The sequence below is a fragment of the Carassius auratus genome, chromosome 16 (assembly GCF_003368295.1).
Source record: "Carassius auratus strain Wakin chromosome 16, ASM336829v1, whole genome shotgun sequence".
Classification (NCBI taxonomy): domain Eukaryota; kingdom Metazoa; phylum Chordata; class Actinopteri; order Cypriniformes; family Cyprinidae; genus Carassius; species Carassius auratus.
The window spans coordinates 28,049,493-28,066,004 of record NC_039258.1 but is presented as its reverse complement, the minus strand read 5'-3'; the positions used below and the strand labels follow the sequence as shown (position 1 = coordinate 28,066,004).

Sequence of the window (16,512 nt, the reverse complement as noted above, 5' to 3'; positions counted from 1 at the left end):
TTTCACTTGTTTGTCACTGGTGGAGCAGGCACAGGCAAGAGTCATTTAATCAAAGCGATCTACTATGAATCCTCCAGACTTTTATCTCAGCTGTCCGAAAACCCTGATGATAGAAGTGTGATTTTACTGCGTCAACCGGAGTGGCCAGTTTTCAAATTGGTGCTTCTACAATCCATAATACCTTTTCCATAGGTGCCAATGTCAAACTGCCATATCAGCCCCTAAGTGATGACAAAATCAATTCACTGCGTGCAAAACTTGGAGGTTTGCAGATTCTGATCATTGATGAGGTGTCTATGGTTGACCATCACCTTTTGTCTTATGTTCATGGTAGATTGAGACAAATTAAGCAAACTGGTGACTACTCAATTTTTGGAAGAGTCAGTTTGGTCTGTGTTGGGATTTTTATCAGCTACCGCCAGTCAAGGGAATTCCCCTGTACGTTGATCCAAAAGGAGTGAATCTTTGGATACCAACTTTGAAATTGCTGAACTAACACAAGTTGTCAGGCAACAAGATGCATCTTTTGCTGAAATGTTAAATCGTCTGAGAGTTCATAAAAAGAACGAAACTTTAAGCCCAAATGACATCAACATGTTGAAGCAACGTGAAACTGGTGAAGAATGCGATGCTATTCATATATTCCCTACAAATGCTCAGGTTGATGAGTACAATATACAGAAACTTAATGAGCGTTGTCCTGAGGCAATCACTATTCACGCTAGAGACTTTGCTAGAAATCCAGAAACTGGAAGAATAGAAAGGAAAGTTGGATTTCATGCAAAAGTTTTCAACTCCTGTTTGGACAAATGTGTTTCCTTGGGTGTTAGTGCCAGAGTAATGCTTAGGAAAAATGTTGATGTTTCTGATGGACTTGTCAATGGAGCCTGTGGCACAGTTGTCCACATAAGCAGAAAACAAAGACGTGATGATGATGAAGATGATGACTTCCCATCAGCTATCCATGTTGAATTTGATGATCCAAATGTTGGTAAAATTCAGAGATCGAAGCTGCGACAGAAATATTCCCCAAATTCGACTGTTATTGAAGTGGAAGAAGATCAAGTGTCAAACGATGGTGGTTTAAGACGTCAGTTTCCACTTAAATTGGCATGGGCATGCACCGTTCATAAAGTGCAAGGACTCACAGTAGATAAAGCGGTCGTCTCACTTGACAAGGTATTTTCTCCGGGACAAGCATACGTTGCACTGAGTCGTGTGAGAACCCTCGATGGACTAATAATTAATAACTTCAAAGATTCTGTCATATATTGTAATGAGAAAATTGACTCTGCTATGAAAAACATGCCCCGACTTGCTTTAGAAAATTACAGTTTTGTAAAGGCACCTGGCATGTTTACAATTGCTCTTCATAATGTACAAAGTCTTCGAGCTCATGTTCAGGATCTTCAAGTTCACAGACAGATAATGAATGCAGATTGCATCTGTTTAACTGAAACGTGGCTAAAAGTTGAAGACCAAGTACAAATTCCAGGATTTGTTTTTAAGAGCAATCCAAGAGCTAAATGTTATGACAACAGTACTCCACTTTTCACTGATTTAAAACAACAAAGAGGAGGTGGAGTTGGACTATTCTGTTGTGATAAGCATTCATTTTAATGTCAGGGTTCCAGAACCTTGTAACTTGGAATGTCTATACTTTGCAGTTCCACATCTAAGTTTGAATGCTGCTTTGCTGTACAGACCTAATTCATATCCACTTAATCTGTTTCGACAAAATATGTTGCATGTTATTGATGAGCTGGAGAGAAACAGTCAGGAAAGAAGTGATTATGGAGACTTCAATTGAGGACATCTTGACATCATCTACAATTGGTACCACTAATGGAACTGCATGGATACAGTCAACATGTGCAACACCCTACCACTGAAAAAGGTACACTGATAGACCATGTCTATGTTAAAGATGCAGAAAATGTCTCTGTTGAAATTGTGCAAACATATTACAGTTTCCACCAAGCAGTCCTTATTTCACTGAGGTAAAAATGAATGGGTCTAATTCATGAAACGCGAGCAGAACAAATTTTTGTGTAAATCACGTGTAAAGTGGTTTTGGGGTAATTTTTGGATTCATTAAAACGTTCGTATTTTCCTAATGTTAGTTGGTATGAAAGAAATCTACACCTGCTCCCAGCCATGTGTAAATAGTGCGTTTAACGTCTGAACATTTTGCTCATTAATACGGCTGCATTTTAATTCACATTAATCGGGTACATATTTACACAGCGTTTTGAAAAAAAAATATATATATATATATTAATTACATAAGGTTTTTCTTTTAACTTTTATTATGAGAGCCAGTAATAGGATCTGTAATATGCTTCCAAACTTCCTTTTTAGGACCTCATATGCCACTAGTACGCTTGAAAATTAAATGTTGGCGTTTTGAATGAACTTCTGATAATAAAACTTCAATTTTTGCAGCTGAGAAAGGTTTCTTTTTCAGTCGCTTTTGAGAAGACATGTTGAAATCCTTCGTTTGGTGTCATATGATGCTCCTATATAGTTGCCAGTCGGATTTAATGGGCGTGATTTATGGTAATTGAGAGTGAGCGTGCACGCGCGTCCCATTTACGACTGATTGGAATTCATTAACACACACACACATTTCACTATCACATCTGACCTTTACGAAGTTTTTGTGAATCAGGAGAAGAGTTTTTGGAAGTTCTCTTTACGCGCAAATCACTCAGATATTTACTCGTATATTTATGAATGTTTCATGAATGAGACCCATTGTGTGTGATTATGTAATGAAATCTGTATAACCTGCATTATTTATTTCTTGTCTGTGCTCTTACTTGTTCAATGTTCATCCTGAGCTTCCAACTGGCATACAACTGCAGGGCAAGTGTACAACTGGCGACGGTATGTTCTAAGTCTATCTATATCTAAATGAATAACTCTTATAATGATCCATCAGTTGGATATGTACAGCTGTTCCATGTTATGATTGAAGTAGTATTATCTGAAGGTAATCCATTTTATCAATGCAACACTCTGAAATGAGAATTGTATCACTGTATTGTCTGTTCTGTTTTTGTGTCCTTACGATATGAGCGCTATCCTGAGATTCCAACATGGTCTGAGTCCAGTTAATCCAGCCTGTAATTCAAACAAGTGATCATCATTTTCAACCCAACATCTCCCATAATTGCTCTTCTTTCTTGAGCTAGTAAGCTTCACTCAGCCAAGGTAACTGTAGTATTTACTTTGTATTCATCTTAATGCTTTATTATTATTATTATTATTATTATTATTATTATTATTTTAATTCTGCTTAAATTTTCAGTTTTGAGAGATTTATTTTTAACTGACATTTAATCCATAATCTAATTTCAGTCATTCTAAGCCATCCAAATCATAATGGATGCTTCCAAACATTATAGGAAACCTCTACAAAGACTGCCTGCATCCATCCATTTGTCTCTTAATATCACAATTAAGTCAATAGAACAACACAAAATTGGTAAGTAGACTGAGTTGTGCATGATTACACAAGCAGAATAAAGGCATGGTTAAATTCATCAACTATATGCAAGCAAATCTGCAAGTCATCTTTTTAGACGTATGAAATGCACAAGTCAGTATTTCTCCCATACAAGAGAATCTGTACTCCATCCAACACATAATTATGTACCTCAATAACTTTCTTAATGAAGAAAATAACTGATGAAAATGTAAATATAGTAGTGCCAGAATAAAACTGACTAATTTGTTCAGGCATGGTTTCACCTAATAGCAATATCTTTTCAGGTTTGTGCATCAAGTCTCACTAACTACTGTCAAAGGTAAGTGTGCAGATGTCTACATATTTCACTAAATGTTTCAGATGTGCAAACACTTTATCAAGCTGTTAATGTTCCATGAATGTATTTTCAGATTTCTGCAATATGCTACATATTTGAAACTTCCTCCTTATCCTATATTAGATTTTTTTCTTCGCCATGAACTGTTTTTATGAAGAGGCACACAACCAATCAAAAGGTAAATTCATATATCTGCAATACTCGAATTGATTCATTTCTTAAAGCAGTCTTTCACCTGTTGATACTTTTTCAGGTTTGTGCAATACGTTACACTTCAAACTTCCACCTTATCCATTATGATTCTCTGTTCCACGGACTGTTTTTATGAAGAGGCACACAACCAATCAAAAGGTAAATTCATATATCTGCAATACTCTAATTGATTCATTTCTTAAAGCAGTCTTTCACCTGTTGATACTTTTTCAGGTTTGTGCAATACGTTACACTTCAAACTTCCACCTTATCCATTATGATTCTCTGTTCCACGGACTGTTTTTATGAAGAGGCACACAACCAATCAAAAGGTAAATTTATATATCTGCAATACTCGAATTGACCCATTTCTTACAGCAGTCTTTCACCTGTTGATACTTTTTCAGGTTTGTGCAATACGTTACACTTCAAACTTCCACCTTATCCATTATGATTCTCTGTTCCACGGACTGTTTTTATGAAGAGGCACACAACCAATCAAAAGGTAAATTCATATATCTGCAATACTTGAATTGACCCATTTCTTACAGCAGTCTTTCACCTGTTGATACTTTTTCAGGTTTGTGCAATACGTTACACTTCAAACTTCCACCTTATCCATTATGATTCTCTGTTCCACGGACTGTTTTTATGAAGAGGCACACAACCAATCAAAAGGTAAATTCATATATCTGCAATACTCGAATTGACCCATTTCTTACAGCAGTCTTTCACCTGTTGATACTTTTTCAGGTTTGTGCAATACGTTACACTTCAAACTTCCACCTTATCCATTATGATTCTCTGTTCCACGGACTGTTTTTATGAAGAGGCACACAACCAATCAAAAGGTAAATTCATATATCTGCAATACTTGAATTGACCCATTTCTTACAGCAGTCTTTCACCTGTTGATATGTTTTTCAGGTTTGTGCATGAAAACCCAATATCTACTGTCCACTGTTCCCAAGAGGTGAGTATACAACATACATAGAAATCTGTACAATGTTTCAGTTGTGTAAACCATATCAATCAGTTAATGTTCCATGACTGTATTTTCAGATTTCTGCAATATGCTACATATGTGAAACTTCCTCCTTCAGTATTGGATTCTCCACTCCATGAACTGTTTTTATGGAGAGGCACACAACCAATACAACGGTACGTTGAATTGTATGTGTGCAAAGCCTGAATTTACCCATTTGCATGGTTTCACTGAATAAATGTACATCTTCTGGTTTGTGCATCACAACTAAATATCTACGGTCAAAAGTTGAGTGGAGAGTAATGTCTACGTAAATTACAAAATGTTTAAGTGGTGCAAACTCTAATCAACTTGTTAATGTTCCTTGAATGTATCTTCAGATTTCTGCAATAGCTACAGTTGAAACTTCTTCCGTATCCATTAAATGATTCTCCACTCTATGAACCCTTTTTATGAAGAACACAACTGAAAAAAGGTAGGATCTATTATCCTTTGTGCTTCTTAATCAGAAGTTGATACTAATTTGACTTAACTTTTCTTCTCTTTCTTACAGTGAATACAAAATCATTGTTCAAGTATCTTCAGAAATAGTCCCGGCGAAATTCTAAACTGATGCAGGCAGTCAATAGTCAAAGATCTCACAAATGCATAACCACAAAAGTAACACAATTCTATATGAAATGTTGTATGGATGGCTTGTAATATATTTGGTCTATGTACAGCAAATTTAGATGCCAGCCAAAGGAGGATGGCTTGCCCCTGCTGAGTCTGGTTCCTCCCAAGGTTTCTCCCTATACCTCCGCTGATGATCCTCTTCACTAATTTAGGGAGTTTTTCCTTGCCACTGTTGCCTTCTGGCTTGCTCACTGGGGTTTTAAGGCACAATATTTTCAATGTAAAGTGTTTGTAAAGAAAAATAAATACATGATGAATTAGAATATACTTTTGTCCTTGCTTTCATGAAGTTTAATGTAGTCTATCAATGTCCTTTTTTGTTTACTGATCTACATTAGATGTTCTGAGTAGAATTTGTGTGTGTGTGTGTATATGTATGTGTTTTAATTGACATCTCTGAGCACAAATCATATCACACTGGGTTACATAGAGAATACATGATAATGGATAACCTGAATGCAAAAAAAAAGACTATCATTTTATTTCATTGTACTATTAAACCTGGAATTGGCGAAAATGGTTAAAGTATATTTAGTGTACACAACAGAAGTATTCATGCTGTAAGGCAGTGATCCTCAAATCTGGCTCGCAAGATCCACTTTCCTGCAGAGTTTAGCTAGAAAATCACAAGTAGGTTTGTTTGATTAGGGTTGATCCCATTTAAGTCCCTTTTTTTATTTTCTTTTTTCTCCATGAAACCAACAAACATAAAATGCTTTCCTATGGTATGAAATGGCAGGAGTTGACCCAATAAGTGCACATTATTTTTGTTCACAACTGTCAATTTAAAAAGTATAAAACTTAGCTGAAATGTTGCAAAGATGTCCTTGTATTGTTGATCAGATGTTTTAAGTCACCCCACAGAAGAATTGAAATCCTTGAACTAATCTGTGACAGCAAAATTCTTCTCATACAGTGAAACATGTGGCACACCGATACTATAATGTTGAAGATATGTTTTTATATAAAAAGTAACACAGATGAAGCATAAACTTGCATGTTAACAAATAATGTTTTTGAAGTGTAGTGTAGAGCAAGAAGAGCAAACACGGCAGCAATGTAATATACATAAAAAACAAGATCAGAAGTAGAGACGTTCAAAAATGAAAAGAAATAAAATCCAACATCTGGAACAAACACAATATTGACCACCCTGGATTTGAAGCCCCAACCTTAGAGGGTTGGAACCAGTGGCTTAGAAGAGTGCACTACTCAGTCAATGCACATCACAGAATACTATATAAGAGAGGTTAAGGTGTGACAATGATCTCCAAACTTCAAAATCAAACAGAAGTTCAGATGAGAAAGACCAAAACATGTTCTTGATTCAATATGAACACACAGAAAATCCTTAAACGTAAACAACATTAACCACCCTGGATTCGAACCTACGACCTCTCAGGTTTGGGACCAGTGTCTTAGCAGAGTGAGCCACATTAGATGACACACATTTGACAACCCACAGAAGAGAGTTTAAGGTGTGAGAATGATCTCTTAAAACCATGAATTAGCATTTTAGTCAGATTAGCATGCTACGCTAAAAAATGCTAACATTGTCAAAGTTAACCAGATTGCTCAAGAGACCCATTAGAGTGAATAGAAAAGTGTTAGCATTTTAGTTAATTAGCATGCTAAGCTAATTAGCATAAATCAACAAACACAGGCACGGTCAACTTCGGAGCTGTACATCTCTGGAACGGGAACGAATATCAAAAATCCGTTCGGTCATTTCTGTCAGGCCCGTTCTGAAGTTCATCTGATAAAACTTTTAACAAAATTGAACAAGATTTCAGGGAGGAGTAGTGAAAAAACTGTATTTCATTCCATTCAATATGGCGGACAGACGCCATGTTGGAAAATGACAATTGAGACATCCTCAGAATCGGCATAACCAAAGGAATAAAATGACATAAAAATAACAAAAATCGATCAACATTTACAGTAGTTATAAGGGGTTTTGCAAGAATCGTTATATCTCTTGAACACTAGGTGGCGCTGTCTTCCAACCTCCGGGGTACTTCCAGCACATGGTGTTGATGATGCCTATCGATTTTTGTGAAGATTTGTACAGTAGTTCAAAAGTTAGAGCAATTTTTGACAAATTTCAAAATGGCGGACGGGTGGTCCAGGTGGTCTTGACAAAATTGACATCCACAGATCCGAAATGATCTAAAGAATTCATAGACATCAAGATCATAAATTTCTGATGAATTGTTCAGAAGTTATAAACAAAAAAGTGCATTTTTTGTATCTCAACACCCATAGGTGGCGCTATTCCAAAATTTGGCATGGACCCCCAGATCATGATGTAGATAAAGAGTACCAAGTTTGGTTTCGATTGATCAAAGTTTGGCCGAGATACAGCATCTCAACCGATTTGAGGTCAACCTCAGTAAGTTCACAGCATCATAACTTTTTTTTCACTAGTGTTCAAAAAATTATGTTCAGTCATTTCTGTGCGGCTCAGTCCAAAGAACATCTGAGACAAATTTCAGAAGAATTGGACCAATTTTGAAGGAGGAGTATTGTTTAGACTTATTACTGTACTTTTCAAAATGGCTGCTACTGTAATGGGAGGAGTCTTAATGTAAGATATGGAATGGAATCTCCATGAAGAGACAAAACAGATGTACTAAGTTTTATTTTCATAGAATTAGTGGTTCAAGAGTTATTAACGTTTGAATGTTGAATTTTTGAGCTGGTGGTGGCGCTATAGAGTTTGGCCTAGAGACCCCAAAGTTGGTCAGATCACTTATAATGACCAGTTATACAAGTGTGCCAAATTTCATCATTTTCCCATGTTTCCTTCATAGGGCTGCCATAGACTCCCATTAGACGAGAAGAAGAAGAAGAAGAAGAAGAAGAATAATAATAATAATAATAATAATAAAACATACAGATACAATAGGGGCTACAGCCCTCTGGGCTTGGCCCCTAAATATAGCTGCAAGCAGCGATACCGGGGCCAAGCCCTGAAGGGCTGTAGCCAGAGCAACGAGCGGGACGAAGCAAAACGGCCAAAACGGAACTTCCATCGGACCGACGTTACCCACCCCGGATTCGATCCCACGACCTCTCGGGCTCGGGACCAGTGCCTTAGCGAAGTGCGCCACATTAGTTGACACACTGTTTGCATGGCACAGAAGAGAGGTTAAGGTGTGAGAATTAACTCTCAAGAGCCCGAAGTAGCATTTTAGCCAGATTAGCATGCTACGCTAAAAAATGCTAACGTTGCTCAAAGTTAACCAGATAGCTCAGGAGACCCATTAGAGTCAATAGAAACGTGTTAGCATTTTAGCTAATTAGCATGCTAAGCTAATTAGCATAAATCAACCAGCACAGGCACGGTCAACTTCAGAGCTGTACACGTCGGGAACGGGAGTGAATATCAAAAATCTGTTCAGTCATTTCTGTCAGGCCCGGTCTGAAGTTCATCTGATAAAATTTTGAACAAAATTGAACAAGATTTCAGGGAGGAGTAGCGAAAAAACTGTATTTCAATCCATTCAATATGGCGGACAGACGCCATATTGGAAAATGGCAAATGAGACATCATCTGATTCGGCATAACCCACGGAATCAAATGACATAAAAATATCAAAAATCGATCAACATTTACAGTAGTTATAAGGGGTTTTGCAAGAATCGTTATATCTCTTGAACACTAGGTGGCGCTGTCTTCTAACTTCCGGGGTACCTCAGGCACATGTTGTTGATGATGCCTATCGATTTTTGTGAAGATATGTACAATAGGTCAAAAGATATAGCAATTTATGACAAAATTCTAAATGGCGGACGGGTGGTCCTGGTGGTCTCGACAAAATTGACATCCACAGATCCGGAATGATCTAAAGAATCCATAGACATCAAGATCATAATTTTCTGATGAATTGTTCAGAAGTTATAAGCAAAAAAGTGCATTTTTGGTATCTCAACACCCATAGGTGGCGCTATTCCCAAATTTGGCGTGGACCCCCAGATCATGGTGTAGATGAAGTGTACCAAGTTTGGTATCGATTGATCAAAGTTTGGCCAAGATACAGCATCTCAACCGATTTTAGGTCAGCCTCATTAAGTTCACAATTGAATAACTTTTGAACAAAGACGAAAATCAAAAATCTGTTCAGTCATTTCTGTGCAGCTCAGTCCAAAGATCATCTGAGCCAAATTTCAGAAGAATTGGACCAATTTTGAAGGAGGAGTAGTGTTTAGACTGAATACTGTACTTTTCAAAATGGCCGCTACTGTAATGGGCGGAGTCTTAATGTAAGATATGGAATCGAATCTCCATGAAGAGACAAAACAGATGTACTAAGTTTAATTTTCATAGAATTAGTGGTTCAAGAGTTATTAACGTTTGAATGTTGAATTTTTGAACTGGTGGTGGCGCTGTAGAGTTGGTCCTAGAGACCCCAAAGTTGGTCAGATCACTTATAATGACCATCACTACAAGTGTGCCAAATTTCATCATTTTCCCATGTTCCCTTCATAGGGCTGCCATAGACCCCCATTGGCCAAGAAGAAGAATAATAATAATAATAATAATAAATATAGCTGCAAGCAGCAATCCCGGGGCCAAGCCCTGAAGGGCTGTAGCCAGAGCAACGAGCGGGACGAAGCAAAACGGCCAAAACGGAACTTCCATCGGATCGACATTACCCACCCCGGATTCGATCCCACGACCTCTCGGGTTCGGGACGAGTGCTTTAGCTAAGTGCGCCACATTAGTTGACACACTGTTTGCATGGCACAGAAGAGAGGTTAAGGTGTGAGAATTAACTCTCAAAAGCCCGAAGCAGCATTTTAGCCAGATTAGCATGCTACGCTAAAAAATGCTAACGTTGCTCAAAAATAACCAGATAGCTCAGGAGACCCATTAGAGTCAATAGAAACGTGTTAGCATTTTAGCTAATTAGCATGCTAAGCTAATTAGCATAAATCAACCAGCACAGGCACGGTCAACTTCAGAGCTGTACACGTCGGGAACGGGAGTGAATATCAAAAATCTGTTCAGTCATTTCTGTCAGGCCCGGTCTGAACTTCATCTGATAAAATTTTGGACAAAATTGAACAAGATTTCAGGGAGGAGTAGCGAAAAAACTGTATTTCATTCCATTCAATATGGCGGACAGACGCCATATTGGAAAATGAAAATTGAGACATCATCAGATTCGGCATAACCAAAGGAATAAAATGACATAAAAATAACAAAAATCGATCAACATTTACAGTAGTTATAAGGGGTTTTGCAAGAATCGTTATATCTCTTGAACACTAGGTGGCGCTGTCTTCAAACTTCCGGGGTACTTCCGGCACATGGTGTTGATGATGTCTATCGATTTTTATGAAGATATGTACAATAGATCAAAAGATATAGCAATTTATGACAAAATTCAAAATGGCGGACGGGTGGTCCTGGTGGTCTCGACAAAATTGACATCCACAGATCCGGAATGATCTAAAGAATCCATAGACATCAAGATCATAATTTTCTGATGAATTGTTCAGAAGTTATAAGCAAAAAAGTGCATTTTTGGTATCTCAACACCCATAGGTGGCGCTGTTCCCAAATTTGGCGTGGACCCCCAGATCATGGTGTAGATGAAGTGTACCAAGTTTGGTATCGATTGATCAAAGTTTGGCCGAGATACAGCATCTCAACCGATTTTAGGTCAGCCTCATTAAGTTCACAATTGAATAACTTTTGAACAAAGACGAAAATCAAAATTCTGTTCAGTCATTTCTGTGCGGCTCAGTCCAAAGAACATCTGAGCCAAATTTCAGAAGAATTGGACCAATTTTGAAGGAGGAGTAGTGTTTAGACTGAATACTGTACTTTTCAAAATGGCCGCTACTGTAATGGGCGGAGTCTTACTGTAAGGAGTGGAATGGAATCTCCATGAAGAGACAAAACAGATGTACTAAGTTTTATTTTCATAGAATTAGTGGTTCAAGAGTTATTAACGTTTGAATGTTGAATTTTTGAACTGGTGGTGGCGCTGTAGAGTTGGTCCTAGAGACCCCAAAGTTGGTCAGATCACTAATAATGGTCATCTCTACAAGTGTGCCAAATTTCATCATTTTCCCATGTTCCCTTCATAGGGCTGCCATAGACTCCCATTGGACGAGAAGAAGAAGAAGAAGAAGAAGAATAATAATAATAATAAAACATACAGATACAATAGGGGCTACAGCCCTCTGGGCTTGGCCCCTAAATATAGCTGCAAGCAGCGATACCGGGGCCAAGCCCTGAAGGGCTGTAGCCAGAGCAACGAGCGGGACGAAGCAAAACGGCCAAAACGGAACTTCCATCGGACCGACGTTACCCACCCCGGATTCGATCCCACGACCTCTCGGGCTCGGGACCAGTGCCTTAGCGAAGTGCGCCACATTAGTTGACACACTGTTTGCATGGCACAGAAGAGAGGTTAAGGTGTGAGAATTAACTCTCAAGAGCCCGAAGTAGCATTTTAGCCAGATTAGCATGCTACGCTAAAAAATGCTAACGTTGCTCAAAGTTAACCAGATAGCTCAGGAGACCCATTAGAGTCAATAGAAACGTGTTAGCATTTTAGCTAATTAGCATGCTAAGCTAATTAGCATAAATCAACCAGCACAGGCACGGTCAACTTCAGAGCTGTACACGTCGGGAACGGGAGTGAATATCAAAAATCTGTTCAGTCATTTCTGTCAGGCCCGGTCTGAAGTTCATCTGATAAAATTTTGAACAAAATTGAACAAGATTTCAGGGAGGAGTAGCGAAAAAACTGTATTTCAATCCATTCAATATGGCGGACAGACGCCATATTGGAAAATGGCAAATGAGACATCATCTGATTCGGCATAACCCACGGAATCAAATGACATAAAAATATCAAAAATCGATCAACATTTACAGTAGTTATAAGGGGTTTTGCAAGAATCGTTATATCTCTTGAACACTAGGTGGCGCTGTCTTCTAACTTCCGGGGTACCTCAGGCACATGTTGTTGATGATGCCTATCGATTTTTGTGAAGATATGTACAATAGGTCAAAAGATATAGCAATTTATGACAAAATTCTAAATGGCGGACGGGTGGTCCTGGTGGTCTCGACAAAATTGACATCCACAGATCCGGAATGATCTAAAGAATCCATAGACATCAAGATCATAATTTTCTGATGAATTGTTCAGAAGTTATAAGCAAAAAAGTGCATTTTTGGTATCTCAACACCCATAGGTGGCGCTATTCCCAAATTTGGCGTGGACCCCCAGATCATGGTGTAGATGAAGTGTACCAAGTTTGGTATCGATTGATCAAAGTTTGGCCAAGATACAGCATCTCAACCGATTTTAGGTCAGCCTCATTAAGTTCACAATTGAATAACTTTTGAACAAAGACGAAAATCAAAAATCTGTTCAGTCATTTCTGTGCAGCTCAGTCCAAAGATCATCTGAGCCAAATTTCAGAAGAATTGGACCAATTTTGAAGGAGGAGTAGTGTTTAGACTGAATACTGTACTTTTCAAAATGGCCGCTACTGTAATGGGCGGAGTCTTAATGTAAGATATGGAATCGAATCTCCATGAAGAGACAAAACAGATGTACTAAGTTTAATTTTCATAGAATTAGTGGTTCAAGAGTTATTAACGTTTGAATGTTGAATTTTTGAACTGGTGGTGGCGCTGTAGAGTTGGTCCTAGAGACCCCAAAGTTGGTCAGATCACTTATAATGACCATCACTACAAGTGTGCCAAATTTCATCATTTTCCCATGTTCCCTTCATAGGGCTGCCATAGACCCCCATTGGCCAAGAAGAAGAATAATAATAATAATAATAATAATAATAAAGAAAACGTACAGATACAATAGGGGCTACAGCCCTCTGGGCTTGGCCCCTAATAATCAGACGTATAGTCTCTTTATATAACTGTATGTCTTTGTGTGTGTGTGTGTGTGTGTGTGTTCTGCAGTAGAAAGAAGAGTTAGTAACTTTCATTTTTGGATGTACTGTCCCTTTAAGTTGCTAATATGCACCTTTTAGTTACTGCCCTTGTGACGATCTTTTATTGCTTTTTGTTTGTTTGTTTGTTTGTTTTGACTGTGGAGAACAGTAAAATACAATATTCAATCAAAAATGATCTTGAAAATGGACTTCACAAAATAAAGTGTTAAAAATGGTTGCCTCTCGCATAACTTACTTCACATGAAGCATTGCAATGTTGGGCATGCATTTAAAACTCTCAAACACGCAAACAGCCATTTGCTGCTGCTGTTGTTGTTTTTGTCCTTTACAACATTTGATGTAAATACGTTTTTTTTTTGTAAACAAACCATGTATAAGAATAAGCAAACGTATAGTCTCTATTCATGGATTTCTGCATTGCTTAGAATACTAGATAATTATCCTGTGCTCTAAAAAGATGCAGGACTGCTGAAGTGGTTCCATTATGATTGTATAACACCATGCAAGGCAGTATATTAATGACATCTTTTTTCTGATTACTGAAAAATATCAATCCAGAGTTTTCATAACTTAATAATGGTTTAAATTGTGCCCTGTAGCTACATGTCAACAATGGCACTAGGCCAGTTGCATAACCACAGCCACAATGTTGAAGAACCACTATTAATCATACTGTTTTTAGTATAGAATTATTTCAGTGGTTCCATGTAGCTTCACTAAAGTGGTTCTCAGAAACACCCAACTTGGGCTTCCAGTCCAGGGCAGGTCTTGACAATGGATTTGCCCAAAGGCTAAAGTCTACGGTTTTGGCTGTTTGTGAGCGGTTAGAAGCTGGTTTAACCAGCTGAGTTAGAGATTTACAATGATGAGAGATGCCAAGCCCACCTGTTTCTTTTTTTGCAAACTCAATAATTAAGTCAACATGAGTTTGAATGGTTTAAGGGGATGAACAATAGGAGTGAGAGAGAGCATAGGCCAGAGTAAGATAAAGAAAAGTTAACACAGGTGCATTAGTGTGTCATGGGTTGAGACGGTGAGAGGGGATGCCTTTGGGGTGTGGTACTTGCATATAACACACTGTCTGTTCCTTTAGTTCTCATCTTTGATTCTCAATTTTGTGCAAAATGTTTGTGCTTGTTGTTATTTATTTATTTATTTATTGCTGAAATGTTTTACAGTTTTAAAATGAATGCATCTAACTATTGCACTACTTTAGTAAAATTAAATCATTTTCGGTTTTTGTTTTTTTTAAGCTGAGTTTAGGGTGTTTATATGTCAAATGTTTCTCAGCTGTTAACTGACTGGTCGATATGTCTTTTATTCACTTTAAGGCAATAAGAGTATCTGTGTTGGAAAGACAGCAAGAAGAGGAAGTTGGTAGTGGATGAAATGAACAATGACAAAAATGCCATTCTCTCTCTCTCTTCTGTCTTGAGTGTATGTTCAGGGTGTTGGCCATAATCATCTTTCTCTTAAAACTGTCATTTTTCTTTCCCTCCATTTCTGAAAACTCCCACTCTTCAGACAGTTAAGGTCCACCCCTTCTCTCCCGTCTGCTTGCCTCCAGAGGGCTGTAACCACTTCTCTGTGTTATATTGTTTATACTTTTAACATCTCCACTACTAATCATTTTGGATGTTGTAAACAAAAAGCCTTGTTTGATTATTATTAATATTATTATTTATTTTATATTGACTATATTGACTGAAACCTTTCACAAATACTCAGGAAAGGAGGGAGACAAACTCACCCTGACAAAGGCGAGCTCAAGGGACTGCTCAATGCACAGATGGTTAACATCCTCAGGGATCCGGATGCAAATAGCACTGTGGACTTCCAGGAGTACATCACCTTGGTCGCCTGCATCACTATGCTTTGCAATGCATTTTTCACATGCACCAAAAAAAATATTGTACTTACAGAAAGGACTTATTTGTATAGCTACAGTTTATCTGAAACCTAGAATAAAGGTTTTAATGTTTTCAATTAAATCCGTATTCTGACTATATTTGGGAGTGAGTGTTCTTATTCCTGTAGATATGTTAGAACTACATGCTTCATTCTCATATGGAAAGATTCGCCTGCACTGACACTCCTAACATAATACTGACATACAATGAACTGTCAAATTACACAGATTACAGTAACTCATACTATAAACAGTGCATATATTGCCTGCAGGAAACTTGAAAACAATACCACACCACACCTAAAGTGACCTCACATCCATTACTGAGATATGTATATTTTTGTAGTAAATGTCATGATTTTGACATGTTAGTTGCTTTACACTCTGAGAAAAGATGTACAAAAGCATTGGGGTGTTATCCGTTTTTTAAAAGTACTAGTAATATGTACACTTTAGATACTAATATAGCCTAATTTTAAGGTACCAATATGCACCCTTTAGGGGGGAAATAAGGTACCTTTAAAAAATACACCACCTGAGTGGCAGCTTTTGTACTACTTTATAAAACTGCACAAATATAAGAGAGGTGCCTCAATGGCTCATGTTCTATTCAAATTACAGTATATATTAGAGTGTATTACGGAGCCCCGCACATGACACGCAGGAAAAAATATAAGGCTAAATCGTGTGCATGATTTACTAATTTCGTTCCCTCAATGTTCTAAAACATGCACACGATTAGTACTATAGCATTCCCTCGATTTATTATAGTGTTCACTCGATTGATAAATTGTGCGCACGATTTACTAATTCGTTCCCTCGATTTGCTAAATCGTGGGCACGATTTAGCAAATTGAGTGAATGCAATAGTAAATCGAGGGAACGCAATAGTAAATCAAAAAACGCAATAGTAATCGTGTGCATGTTTTAGTAAATTGAGGGAACAAATTAGTATAACGTGCGCACAATTTATT

General features: G+C 37.8%; 1 long non-coding RNA gene and 1 pseudogene across 5 annotated transcripts; both read left to right on the top strand.

Moving 5' to 3' along the window:
- The first annotated feature begins 1,840 nt into the window (after positions 1 to 1,840).
- Positions 1,841 to 5,948, top strand: LOC113116752 (uncharacterized). Of its 5 annotated transcripts, XR_003294062.1 has the most exons (14): positions 1,841 to 1,897; positions 2,844 to 3,216; positions 3,364 to 3,490; positions 3,778 to 3,812; positions 3,904 to 4,008; positions 4,084 to 4,181; positions 4,257 to 4,354; positions 4,430 to 4,527; positions 4,603 to 4,700; positions 4,776 to 4,873; positions 4,950 to 4,995; positions 5,085 to 5,183; positions 5,388 to 5,482; positions 5,561 to 5,948. It is a non-coding gene; the product is annotated as an uncharacterized LOC113116752 (long non-coding RNA). The 5 variants fall into 5 exon arrangements; XR_003294063.1 differs by lacking the exon at positions 1,841 to 1,897 and having other exon boundaries at positions 2,693 to 3,216; positions 3,954 to 4,008; XR_003294061.1 differs by lacking the exon at positions 1,841 to 1,897 and having other exon boundaries at positions 2,693 to 3,216.
- A 7,943-nt stretch (positions 5,949 to 13,891) lies between these two features.
- LOC113115649 (ictacalcin-like) lies at positions 13,892 to 15,592 on the top strand (annotated as a pseudogene).
- Positions 15,593 to 16,512: the final 920 nt, after the last annotated feature.